Genomic DNA, 12,904 nt, shown 5'->3' with positions numbered 1-12,904 from the left:
CCGTATCCCCCAGAGTTAGATAAGTCCATACATACCTTTCTCATCTCCGTGCGTGCTGTAACTCTGTCTGACGCAGCCCCTGCTAGATTAGCTTAGCACAAAGACTGAAAGTGAATGGCTCCAGCTAGCAAACTGCTCCCAGTAAGTGACAAAATAACGCGAACATTGTCATATTTATATGTTGTGATTTATATAGTCACACCGTGTACAAATAACATGGTCATATGAGACACAGCCATCTTTTAACAGTATACATACTGGGAACTATATTCTCAGAAGGCGAAGCACTGCTACTTGGGCGGAGTGATTTGCACAACTCTGATTGAACTCTCTGCTCCTCACCAGGAGGCTTGTCGGTTGCTTCGAGCAAATCACTCCGAATTACAGCACAGAGTTACTGCACGCACAGAGATAAGAAAGGTATGTATGGACTTATCCAACTCTGGGGGATACGGTGAATAAGCTAAATTCCCTAAATGTGTGAGTGTTCCTTTAAAACATAAAATTTGCATTTACTTAAAAAACAACTATAAGTATGTGTATGTAAAATGTGTTTGTATGGGTATATGGGGTGTGTAAATGTATGTAATGCACATATATGTATTATTATGTAGGTTTATACAGTTTTCTTTAAATGTAGGAGTATATACAGGTATGTACCGAGCCCCTAAGGTGACATTGGAGCAAAAAAACCTAAAGTTTAGTTTCATGTGCTCACGCGAAACCTTCAAGTGCAAAATTAAAAAAAAAATTTTGTTTCGCATGTGCACGTGAAACTTTTGCGGGCGCACATTAAACTTTCGTTTTCACATGCGCACGCGATAGTTTCACGTGCGCACACGAAACTAAACTTTATTTAATTTCTGCTCCATGTCCCCTTAGGGGCTCCGTAGGTATGATATATACATTATCAAAGTAATTTTATATATTTTTTTATTTATTTTTTATTTTTTATGTCCGCTTATGTTTATAGACCGTTTCAGCAGTAACAACATAAACAAGCGGCTGCACGTAACTTCCGGTAAACTCCGCTAAGAATAACAACAAAGTTCTTTAAACGTAGATTATTTATATAACAAGCAAAAAAACAACACATAGATAGGAAACCAATACATTTGTTATTTTCGACGAGGCATTTGTTCAAGAGATCAGATTAGCAACTAGTCAGACCTTAAAAAAAACGAAACCGGAAGTAAGGTTCGGATCCAGACGTGTATCACGTGCGTCCGATGAAACGGTCTATATATCAATGTATTTACGAAGTCAGTCATATACTCATTTAGTTTTTTTTTTACAATCTGTATGACTTATACTTAGAACATTTATGAATGAGGGTAGGGGTGAGGTTGTTTCTGACACTTATAATTGAACATATTGTGATTATAAATTTTTCCCTGTTTATGAAAAGCTAAAAAACTAACATTCTGTCAGTTTATAAATAATTATTATAAGCTTACCCTTGCCAATTGTGGTAAGTAGTGTTGAAGTACTCAAGGTTTTGGTCTTGAGACTATTTTTGTCGTCCTATCTCAGTCAGATGCAACTTTTATTTTTATTTTATTTTGACTTTAGGGCTACGGTTACATGGATCTTTCAGATGAAATTAAGGAGTGCTGATCTGGTCTTGGTGGTCTCGACTACAACACTAGTGGTAAGGTAAGAAGACAGCTTTAAACACTGATTTTGTTTATTTTTAACCAACGTTACGGATTTTGGCTTTGAAACCTACAGTATTTGAAGTTTCATATAAAACTATGCAATGCAAACTACAGTTTATTTGACCTGAAGAATACATTGTAAAATAATCCTTGTTGCACTTTTATGCACAAAATTTGTAAGTTTAATCAATTTGAATTTACAATTCATTTCTACTTTCTTGGCTAGTGGGGAGTTTCTATATAAATTATAAAATAACGTTGAATTAGCTTAAGTTATTTCAACTTTATTTTTATTATTTATACCAACTAAATTAAATTGCAATTTCAAGTTAAACAAAAATTTTTTTACAATGTAATTTCTTATTTTAAATGCATAGAAGACATTTACATAGTTACATTTATATTTATGTTAGTTTTTTAGTCTGTTAATATTTTCAACTTGCGCGAAGGCACATTTGAGGCCAATAGGGTTTTTGCGGCAATCGTGCCACCTAATTTGCGTCATTCGCATCGCCCCGCACGAGGACACGTCTGATCGCGTCTTTACATTGACTTTGTATGTTATCTACTCGCGTAAATCGTTGAACTCGCTTCTGGTGTGAACCCACAGTAAGATTTTTAGTCCTTAATGAAAAGAATTAAATATATAATAATGATAATAAACATGCATATGCCACTTGATCTCACGAAAATTTGTAGGTATTTTATGAATTGGCTAATTCATGTATAATTGTACAAAGTGAATTGTACAAAAACATACACTTATCAGATTAACTACTCATGTAACAGTCTTTAAATAGAGAAAACATGGAAGTGTTTGGTGGCTTCAAAATTCATCCCGATTTGGATCCTAAGGAATGAATGGGGCTAGGCTAAATGCTAGCACATTCAAGACGCGCTGTACAAAGATTAAGTGCACACATTAAATAAAGATAGGTATGTATTAATTCATCTAATTTGAGGTAAAAACATAGTTAAATATTAAAAAACGGTGGTGTTTTCCTTTTAAAGCATTTTTTTTTGAAAAAGTGCAGGGCCTATGTTAGTTGCCGATGAGGGTGAGCTTACCTTGAGTGTCAAAATCTAACGCAGTACTTAGGGCATAAGGCTAAGACATGCATTATTAAACACAGAAGAAGCTGATCAAAAGCAGCGTTATCCCGAGCTAATCCCAGGCCTGTAAGGCAACCGAGTGTTGTGCATTTCAAACCAGAACAGACAGACCGCGTTATTCATTAACTCACATCACCGCTGGCTGTTTTTCCCTGTTCATTAGCCTGATTGACGCTCGCGGCCGTGCAGTAAACCTGCGACGCATGCGTCATATCCCCAGCGCAACACGGGCACCAGGCCGATTCTCTGCATGCGTGGCAGGAGCGGTGGTGTGAACATCCACGCAAACCTCAGCAGTCAGATGAAAGAGGAGTTTGATTCAAGTCTGAATCCACTGACCAATACCCTGTAGTGTTTCTCAGGTAGGAAAGAGTTTGTCAAATAACGTTTATCTCTCAAAGTGTCAAGTCTTATTTAAAGTGTGAAATCCAATTTTTTATAAGGGTCTGGTGTTATTTTTAAATGTTTCATGGAAGATCCTGATCTGGGCTAAGGCGGCACTTAGGCGTCTCCGTAGGGAAACTCTTTCTGAGTTTTATAATCACAGTGGATCAGACTCATAAAACTTGTTTAATACTTATAAAACCGGTTCAGCCTTATGAGAATTTAATAGCATTACAGGAGGTAATGGCATTTTGGGATTGCTTCCCTTGCTTTATTTCTTTATGGGCCAATATTGATTGTAGTTGGTAGGCGAATTGTTCAGAAGTTACAGAGCGTTCTGGACAGGATTAATTTTTTTCTACATTCCAGAATTAACCATGTCCCGTGTTTGGGGGGTATTTGCTGCTGTTTACTTCTGCCTCTGTGCCCAAATAGCCGGTGCATGACAAACAAACAATAATAACCTTTTCATTTGATAAACATGATTAAAGGCATTTCTTACATTCAAATAGACTTGCACAAAATTGATGCCTTCGTTTTCACAAACACAGAGGGGAGATAAAAGCTTGGTGCTTGAATAAGATGTCATTGTACCTCAGCAGAATGATGATGAAGCTTTGAGGAAAATAATTCACTTTAGTTGATTCTTTCACAGGTGCACAGATTGAACTCCTGATGAACTGGACAAATCATACTACACTTATTGCTGTAGTATGCCAATATTCTGAGTTAATAGATATTTAGTACACAACTAGAGCACACTGAACTAAATACTATTGGGTGGTTTCCCAGACGGGGATTAGCTTAAGCCAGGACTAGGCTTTAGTTTAATTAGGAAATATAAGTAAGGAATAATTGACGACGGGCCATTGAATTATAAGAAAATAATGCACACCAAGGTGGTAATGCGGTTACACCGCAGGTGTGCATTATTTTCAATTATACCACGGGTCTGTTGAATGCTGCATTCGATTGGCTGAGAAATGTTCTATGGGTGTTGATTATTTTTCTGTAAACCGCACACCTAACTTTCAAATGTCTTAAAAATAGGCACCAGAGCAATGTTTGTGGTAACCGTGGTATAAGCAGAATAATTGACTCCGGTCCTTTGAATTATTTGAAAATAATGCACACCTGCGGTGTAACGGCACTCCGCTTCGCGTCGTGCCGCATTGCCACCTTGGTGTGCATTATTTTCTTATAATTCAATGGCCCATCGTCAATTATTCCTTACATAATTCAAAGGACCGGAGTCAATTATTCCGCTTATACCACGGTTACCACAAACATTGCTCTGGTGCCTATTTTTAAGACATTTGAAAAATTAGGTGTGCGGTTTACAGAAAAATAATCAACACCCATAGAACATTTCTCAGCCAATCAGAATGCAGCATTCGACAGACCCGTGGTATAACTAGTTATAACACACATGCCTTACTTGAAACATTACTGGTGTGATTTTTGAGGCAAAACAAAGGGCACTGATGTATTTTAAGATATGTCAGTGCAAGTTGTTTTCAGTTTGGACAGCTCTTACATTTATTTTAGTCCAGGACTAGTTTAACCCCCAGGGGTCCAAAAACGCGGGGACGCGTTTTGACGTGTTTTCTCCTTATCATAGCAGAATCAACTTAAAATACTCCATCATTAATAATCAAACACTTACGTGTTTGACATCATTTGAAACTCTGAAGGGTCCTCTTAAATTAGTGTACATTCACAATAACAAGAGATCTTTGTGTTTTTGTCAAATAAAGAAAATAAACAGGGTGCTCATTCAGACATTTCTGTCTCCGCCAGCTGTCTCTCAAATCACGTTACAAAAATTAGTTGAAACTCCGCGAATACTCGTCACACAAACATAATACACATATCCAAAGAAAGCCTGAAATGTCTACTTTTAAACAAGCTAATTATTATCAAAAACAAATATTTCCTGTTTATATAATCTGCATTGAAGTAAAGAGAGTACCGTTTTTCCTGGCTGAGCTCATTATCTATAATGCGGTCACGCCCACACGCTGTTGACATGGTAATGAAGAGACGAGCTGTTCAAACCAGCAAAGCGTAATGTTTGATAAGATTTAAAGACTTTAGCGCATGTTTGGATTATAAACTTTATACACACACGTGATGAATATCTTCATTTATGTCTGGACATCGAGGAAGAGAAGCGTTTATCTTTAACGTTACCTAAGAAGAACAATGGAAGACGCAATGGAGAAGGATATATTCCTGAAGAAACTGTAAGTCATTTGTCTTCATTTATATTTGCTATCATGTAATATGTTATGGCTTGTGCAGTTCAGCCTACATAAGCAACCTCAACAGACTGCACGCCTCGGATTGAAAAACGTTCGCATTGTTTACAAACGAGTAACTTACGCGTGATCACGTAAGTTAATGGCGGATTTCATTGTTTGCTGTACAGTGTTAGACACATTCACTTTCGTATCCTTCATGGCAACTTTGAGTAATGCTGCACTGCTGTGTCTTTTAAGTGTGTGCTGTAAGATTCCATGTTTACATGCTTATTTACAAACGAGGACGCGTGGTCACGTAATGGCGGATTTCATTGTTACATGCTGTAGTTACAGTCACTGATCTATATAAATGACTGGATTGCGCATGACGTCACACTTGTGAAGCCACCGCGCCGCCATGTTGGTATACCCAAACGTTCTATTAAATCAATGGACGTTATCAGATTTTAATGATAAAAAAATCACTTTATTTGTCTTCGTTACCCTGTACATTATTACAACACAAACGTCCTAAGCATGTAAATAGTTATTTACTGAAAGTTGTACATTTTGCGTTTTAATCAGTTATTATACATTCATCTTTATTACAGTATCAGATCAGCAGACAGACTGCAGCATATTTAGTATTAATGACAATAAACGTGCTCATTCTGAAATCTAAATAAATAATCATGCTTTGTACCGTATGTGCATGCAATAATTTGCTAGTTTTGTAATTATGTTATCTAAACTTACAAGTTACCTAAACTTACTCAGATAAATAACGCTGACCGTCACAGTGTAGCTGAATGTCAAACAAAACTTTATTTATACCCGTGTCATTAACAAATGCAGCAGACACACATTAACGGTTTTTTATAAATCCATTATCCTGCCCGATTAAAACATAAACATTGCAAATAACACCAGAATTAACAAATAATTAACGTACACATATCATAAAAATTAACCTTGTGTAACTGATATGCTGTAAAGGGGGTAAATTTTGATCATGATTTTGAATGGAAGTCAATGACGCTCTCTGCCGGTTGGGTATACCAAGATGGCGGCTCGAACTCTGCGCTGGCTTCACCTCGCGCAGTTACGTCAAGCGTTCTATGCGCAATCCAGTCATTTATATAGATCAGTGGTTACAGTAGACACTTTCGTATCCTTCATGGCAACTTGAGTAATGCTGCACTGGGGGGGTCTGCTGTAATATGATATTGTTTACATGCAACGCATTCCATACATTGCGTTTTACACGCGACACCGTTTTATTATGAGCTCCGCGTTGTTTACACGGAGACTCGCCTTTTTTTTTATTATTATAAATTTACCTTGGCAAGTCTACCTAGGTGTGTGAGAGACATCAATCACGTGACCAAATGGTGGCGCAGTGGTAGTGCGTTAGGCCGCCACGTGGTAGACCCGGGTTCGAAACCCGCCTAGGCCAAGTTTTTTTATACAGTATATTGAGTATATTGAGTTTAGGCGACCACCGTTACAAGTGCTATCATTTACCCATCAGTTATGTATGTAAGGGTATTTCTGTGGACAATTTATACTAACAGCTGTTCATAACTCTCTTACAGGTCTGCATCCCTCTCATCAGTAAACTATGAAGTGGAAAAACATATTCACACTCTTTGGACATAAAGTTGTATGGTAACATGAGCCACATGAAGTTTACAGCTCTGTTGTTTATCAGTTTCTTATAAAAGTTAAGTTTTTGAATAGGGTCCTACTGACCTTCATTTCTATTTTGATTATATTGTTAACTTCTTAATAAACCTCAAACAAACATGTTCATTTTTCCTCACATTCTTTACTGTAGTTCCCTCCTCCCTCATTATGCAGATCATTATGCAGCTCATTATGCGAGCCTTTGTTTGCTAGCTGTCAATCAATCCTTCTCGCATACGGCCCCTCTAAACAAAAAGTGTCTTACAATTTCTAAATAAATATACTGGTTTATGTGAATGAGTGGGCAGGATGATTTTCACATCATTTTAAAGAAAAAACTCTAGACTACTAGATTCTGTTTAGGAAAGTCTTGTTAAAACATGTTTAGTATGGGTTTTGTGGACTTATATCAGTGACTTAAAATTTTAGCTTTTTTAAAAACCACGCATAAACCTTTTTCTCTCAAAAATACAAACATGTACATACATGTAGCTCATATAATATTTTAGCCCAGTTTGTGCTGAACACAGTGGTATGAGACACTTGCCATTATTATGTTTTAAAGCAACTGAAAAAAGACCAAATGTAAGAGCATGTCAGAACCTCTGACAGTGTCCCAAAATGGTCGGACCCCAGAGGGTTAATCCCTGTCCGGGAAACCACCCCTATATCCCACAATACAGTTAACCCCCATTTACCAGTATGACAAATATATATCATCCTCTTGAATTATTTTCTGTGACCCTGGACCACAAAATCAGCCTGAAGTCGCATGGGTATATTTGTAGCAATAGCCGGGTGATTCTCACGAAACCATTGAAACACCACGGCACTAATGATTTTAGCTTTAAAATGTGTAATATAGTTACATTAAAAAGCATCAGAATTAACACAATACTGTGTTCTACCTTGCACAATGTGTGATTTCAACATAAGAATTTATAATTGTAAATTTTATCTCATTTTCTATTGAAATTCTCATTACCGCAATGTGTCTGGCTGTGTTTGAACATGCGTTATGTTGTAATTAAATCAAATGAACACAAAAATATTAAGAAAAAAAATAAATGGGTGTTTTGCTAGACTACTTTAGATGACAGAAAAAATATTTACTGAATATTCATGTATAATAATAATGAAGAAAAATGAGGAAAATGATGTGTCCATGCCTGATGTTCTCATCCTCCGCAACACTTTTTGAGAACAGTTTAAGCACACATACAGAATTTTAATAAAGTTTGATTTTGAGTGACCAAGCACATGGACCAGTTACTTCAAGATGGCTACCAGGTAAGATCATTTTTTTACAGTTAATTTGAAATATTGTCTTGTCAGAATGCTTACATGACATTTTGATTATCATTACCGCAACAGATGCTTATTAAATGTTAATTTAATTAATAGAAGCATAATACTTTGATTTTAAATGCATGTGCAGAATCTCCAAATTATGCTCTTTCAGGTTTGTCATGTCATTTTGAAAATATGTCAGTGTTGATGTTTTCTGACTGTTGCGGTAATGAGATTTTTTAGGACTAATTTTTTAAATTATGTTACAAAAACTGTTAAATGATAAGTAAAAGTTTTTAAATTAATGTTCCCATTTACTCCAGACTTTGTTTTTCAATGTCTGGTGGGAAAAAAGTAAATTTAAGCAATTTTTACATTTTCATGCTTGACATGTTTAAAACCAAGTTTTTGTGAGAATCACCCAGCCAACAATATGGGTTAAATGATTGATTTTTCATTTATGCCAAAAATCATTAGGATATAAGTAAAGATCATATTCCATAAGGATATTTTGTAAATTTCCTACTATAAATATATCAAAACTTTAATCTTTGTAAGTGCATTTAGTGCTAAGGACTTTTGGACACTCATTTGGACAGCTTGCCAAAACAATATTTAGATTTTTTTTGCACCGTCAGATTCCGGTTTTACAATTCCTTTGGTGTGTATTAGTACGTTAATGATATGCAAAAGAGTACAAACCCCAAAGTAAATGATGACGCGAGTTATTGTCTGCAACATTAATCTCTTTTCTTCGACTACAACAAACACACAGATTGCAGGCAACAGTTTACTTCCTGGGATTGGTGATGTACTAAAAACCGAAATTATCATAATTCCTCCCACATAGATAATTAGCCTGTAGGTTAACTCCTGTTAGCATTGCATTGTGAGCGAATCTTTTAAACATGGTAAGGAGTGTCACATTTCCAGCTGACATCACAGGTATTCACAACGTATAGATTAGCTGGCCAATCAGGGACAGAGTGCTTTTCAAATCGATGAGTTTATACAAAATCAATGTGTTTAAGGAAGGCAGGTTATCTGTAGTGACAAAAATGCACGGTATGTGGAAAATAATGTATTTTTTAAACCATAAACCACGCAAACATTGTATTATACCAAATACCGTACTTTCCGGACTATAAGCCGCACCCGAATATAAGCCGCATCATTCAAAAATGCGTCATTAAGACGAAATAACATATATAATTCGCAGTGGACTATACGTCGTGATTATTTAGAAAATTATTTCACAAAATCCAAGCCAAAGAACATTTAATCTGGAAAGGCAAGTTATTCAACTAAACAATAGCAGACAGAACAGCAGGCTGAATAGATGTCCGTACGTTAAAGTAATATTATCAGTTATTTAAATGATAAACCATAGCATACAGAACTTACCTGGAAGGTTGAATAGGCTAAATTAATCGAACAAGCCAACTAGTGTAAAGTTTGCATACTCGTCATTCCACATCACTGAATCCACTGAATTACAGTAGCAGCATATGGCGGACTCTCATGGCTGTAGACGGTAATGTTGTCTCTTGCCTCATAAATGTCAAAATTAATTCATACTGACTTACAAGGTGCACCTGACTGTAAGACCCAGCACCAGCCAAGTTATGAAAAAAAAACGCGGCTTAATCTCTGAATGGAAAAACACAGACGCGCTGTTTTTAAACACTCTCTGTGTGTCTTCACTAGCTCGTAAACCAGTCGGTGAATCCCAATCGGAAGTTATTATTCCGTTAAAGATCAGCGCTCTTGGATGTTACGTTAAACTTAATGGGATTAATGTCTTGTCATATCGTGTGGACACTTGTAAAGAGGAATGTAAACACTCGGTTTTTCTTCTGGAGCTATATCTCTTATCAGAACGCGAAAACACCGTGGAACTGCAGGTAAGCACCACAGCTTTTAAATGTGGACATTGATCATTTATTTAATCGCGACGTGACTATTAAAACATGTTATGAGAATATCGCCACTGTTATATTTATAAGCAGCATGCAAAAACATCTCTCTGACACTAATAAAAACAGTTTTATATAGTACTGACAAGAACAAAGTTTAATAATAATCGAGTGCTCGTATCGCGTTAAGAGTAAATGGGAAACCAATAGTAACATTATATAAGTATAGTTTTATGAACTTTTACCTCGCGCCAAAACAATAACAACACAAAAGACACTAAATATGAATAAGAAAACAAGTAATTGAATTATCATGACACCAAATGCTGCTGATATGATCTCATTATGACCATCAAAAACAAACAAGGAGAATATAAGAAAAAGGGAATCCCTCTCATAGATCTAGCCCAGAGAGGGCGGTGGTCAGCGGGGCGAGTGAACACTGACGTCCGCTCATGCTTTGGTTCTCATACGTACCGAATCTCACTAAGCAAACGTTCAAACAGGCGCTATCTTTACTAATCGACTGTAGATTTAAATATAATAAATATATATTCTCGACTGAACTAATCTTAAAACACTTTGTGACCAAGAAACGTTAATATAAGAAACGCCTATCCGTCCATTGAGTTATTATGACATTCAAAGCAGCCGAAAGTGTTACCTGTCATTCTGGCCGCCCTCAAATCTGTGGCGGTAGTAGTAGTTCTCAAACAAAGAGGCTTTTAAAATAACTCCGTTGTTGTTTTCTAGTTTTCGTTTTCAAACGTGTGCCGTCGAACTGTTGTATAAAAGCAATATCGCTCTGGGAGTCGTGTGATATAGCTCTATATCATCACGGCTGTGATTGCCTCCGGCACTCGGCCTACGGCCTCGTCGTGCCTCTGGCCTAATCACAGCCGTGATGATATAGAGCTATATCACACTCCTACTCGAGCGATATTGCTTAAGTACAGGGAGTGCAGAATTATTAGGCAAGTTGTATTTTTGAGGATTACTTTTGTTATTGTACAGCTACAGTGCTCTTGGTCTGTTCAGGATGTTGACAGGCCCTCGAGCCTGAACATTTGGGTGGTAGAAGTGAAATTTTGGCTTTCGTGGGAGAATGTTTCTATGTACATCATTGTTGGGCGGCTGTCGGTGTGCAGAATTATTAGGCAACTAAATGAAAAACAAAGATTTTACCATCTCACTTGTTTTTTTTCACCTGTTAAAGTGAGAATAATAAACAAACTCTACATTTACAAAAAAAAATTAATAAAACAATAAAAAAATATATATATATAGACTCAGTGACCAATATAGCCACCCTTCTTTTTGATAACAGTCACAAGCCTTCCATTCACGGATTCAGTCAGTTTCTTGATCTGGTCTGAACCAACATTTTGTGCAGCCACAACCACAGCCCCCCAGACACTGCCCAGAGAGGTGCACTGTCCACCCCCACCGCAAATGCCCTGCCCAAGAAGGGATCAAAAGGTCCCAATAGGGTTCAAGTCAGGTGAAGAAGGGGGCCATGGCACCAGCCCCCCATCTCCAAGGCCTTTACTAGCCAGCCATGCAGTGGAGTACTTGTGATGTATGTGATGGAGCGTTGTCTTACAAAATAATCAGTCTTCTTGAAAGATGCAAACTTTTTCCTGTACCACTGCTTGAAGAAAGTGTCTTCTACATTACAGGCAGGCAGGCACAGACAGGTATTATTAAACATGAGCTTGTTGGACCTTTTTGGGTTGAAAATGGAAATAAAAAACAACTCTCAGACCTACTGCCAATTTTTAGAAGACACTTTCTTCAAGCAGTGGTACAGGAAAAAAATCTGCATCTTTCAATAAGACTTTTTTATGCAAGACAACGCTTCAGCACATGCATCAAAGCACTCAACTGAGTGGCTGGCCAGCAAAGGCCCTAAAGGTGAAAAACCAATGCCATGGCCCCCTTCTTCACCTGACTTAAACCCTATTGAGACCTTTTGATCCCTTCTTAAGCAGGACATTTACAGTGAAGGTAAACCGTACACCTCTCTAAACAGTGTCTGGGAGGCTGTGGTTGTGGCTGCACAAAATGTTGGTCCAGACCAGACCAAGAAACCGACTGAATCCGCGAACGGAAGGCTTGTGACTGTTATCGAAAAGAAGGGTGGCTATATTGGTCACTGAGTCTATATATTTTTTTTATTTTTTATTGTTTTATTATTTTTTTTGTAAATGTAGAGCTTGTCTATTATTCTCACTTTAACAGGTGAAAAAAACAAGTGAGATGGTAAAATCTTTGTTTTTCATTTAGTTGCCTAATAATTCTGCACACTAATAGCTGCCCAACAATGATGTACATAGAAAGATTCTCTTAAGAAAGCCAACATTTCACTTTTACTACTTAAATGTTCAGGTTTGAGGGTTTGTTAACATTTTTAATTGACCAAGAGCACTGTAGTTGTACAACAACAAAAGCAATCCTCAAAAACACAACCTGCCCAACAATTCTGCACTCCCTGTATAAAATCTCAATTTCAAACAATTGACCTTGATGGACTTGTTTTGTGGTCCAGGGACACATTAAACTACAAATACTTAAAGTCAAATTTGTTTACATAGTGTTGCATCGTTTCAAAGCA

At 37.0% G+C, this 12,904-nt stretch overlaps 1 long non-coding RNA gene across 1 annotated transcript; it reads left to right on the top strand.

Annotated features, from left to right (window-relative positions):
- Positions 1-4,708: 4,708 nt before the first annotated feature.
- LOC129446755 (uncharacterized) lies at positions 4,709-7,206 on the top strand. The gene is made up of 2 exons (XR_012368071.1): positions 4,709-5,401; positions 6,994-7,206. It is a non-coding gene; the product is annotated as an uncharacterized lncRNA (long non-coding RNA).
- Positions 7,207-12,904: the final 5,698 nt, after the last annotated feature.

The sequence above is a fragment of the Misgurnus anguillicaudatus genome, chromosome 25 (genome assembly GCF_027580225.2).
Source record: "Misgurnus anguillicaudatus chromosome 25, ASM2758022v2, whole genome shotgun sequence".
Lineage (NCBI taxonomy): Eukaryota > Metazoa > Chordata > Actinopteri > Cypriniformes > Cobitidae > Misgurnus > Misgurnus anguillicaudatus.
Note: the sequence above shows the minus strand (reverse complement) of the source record. Positions and strands in the feature narration are given on the sequence as shown.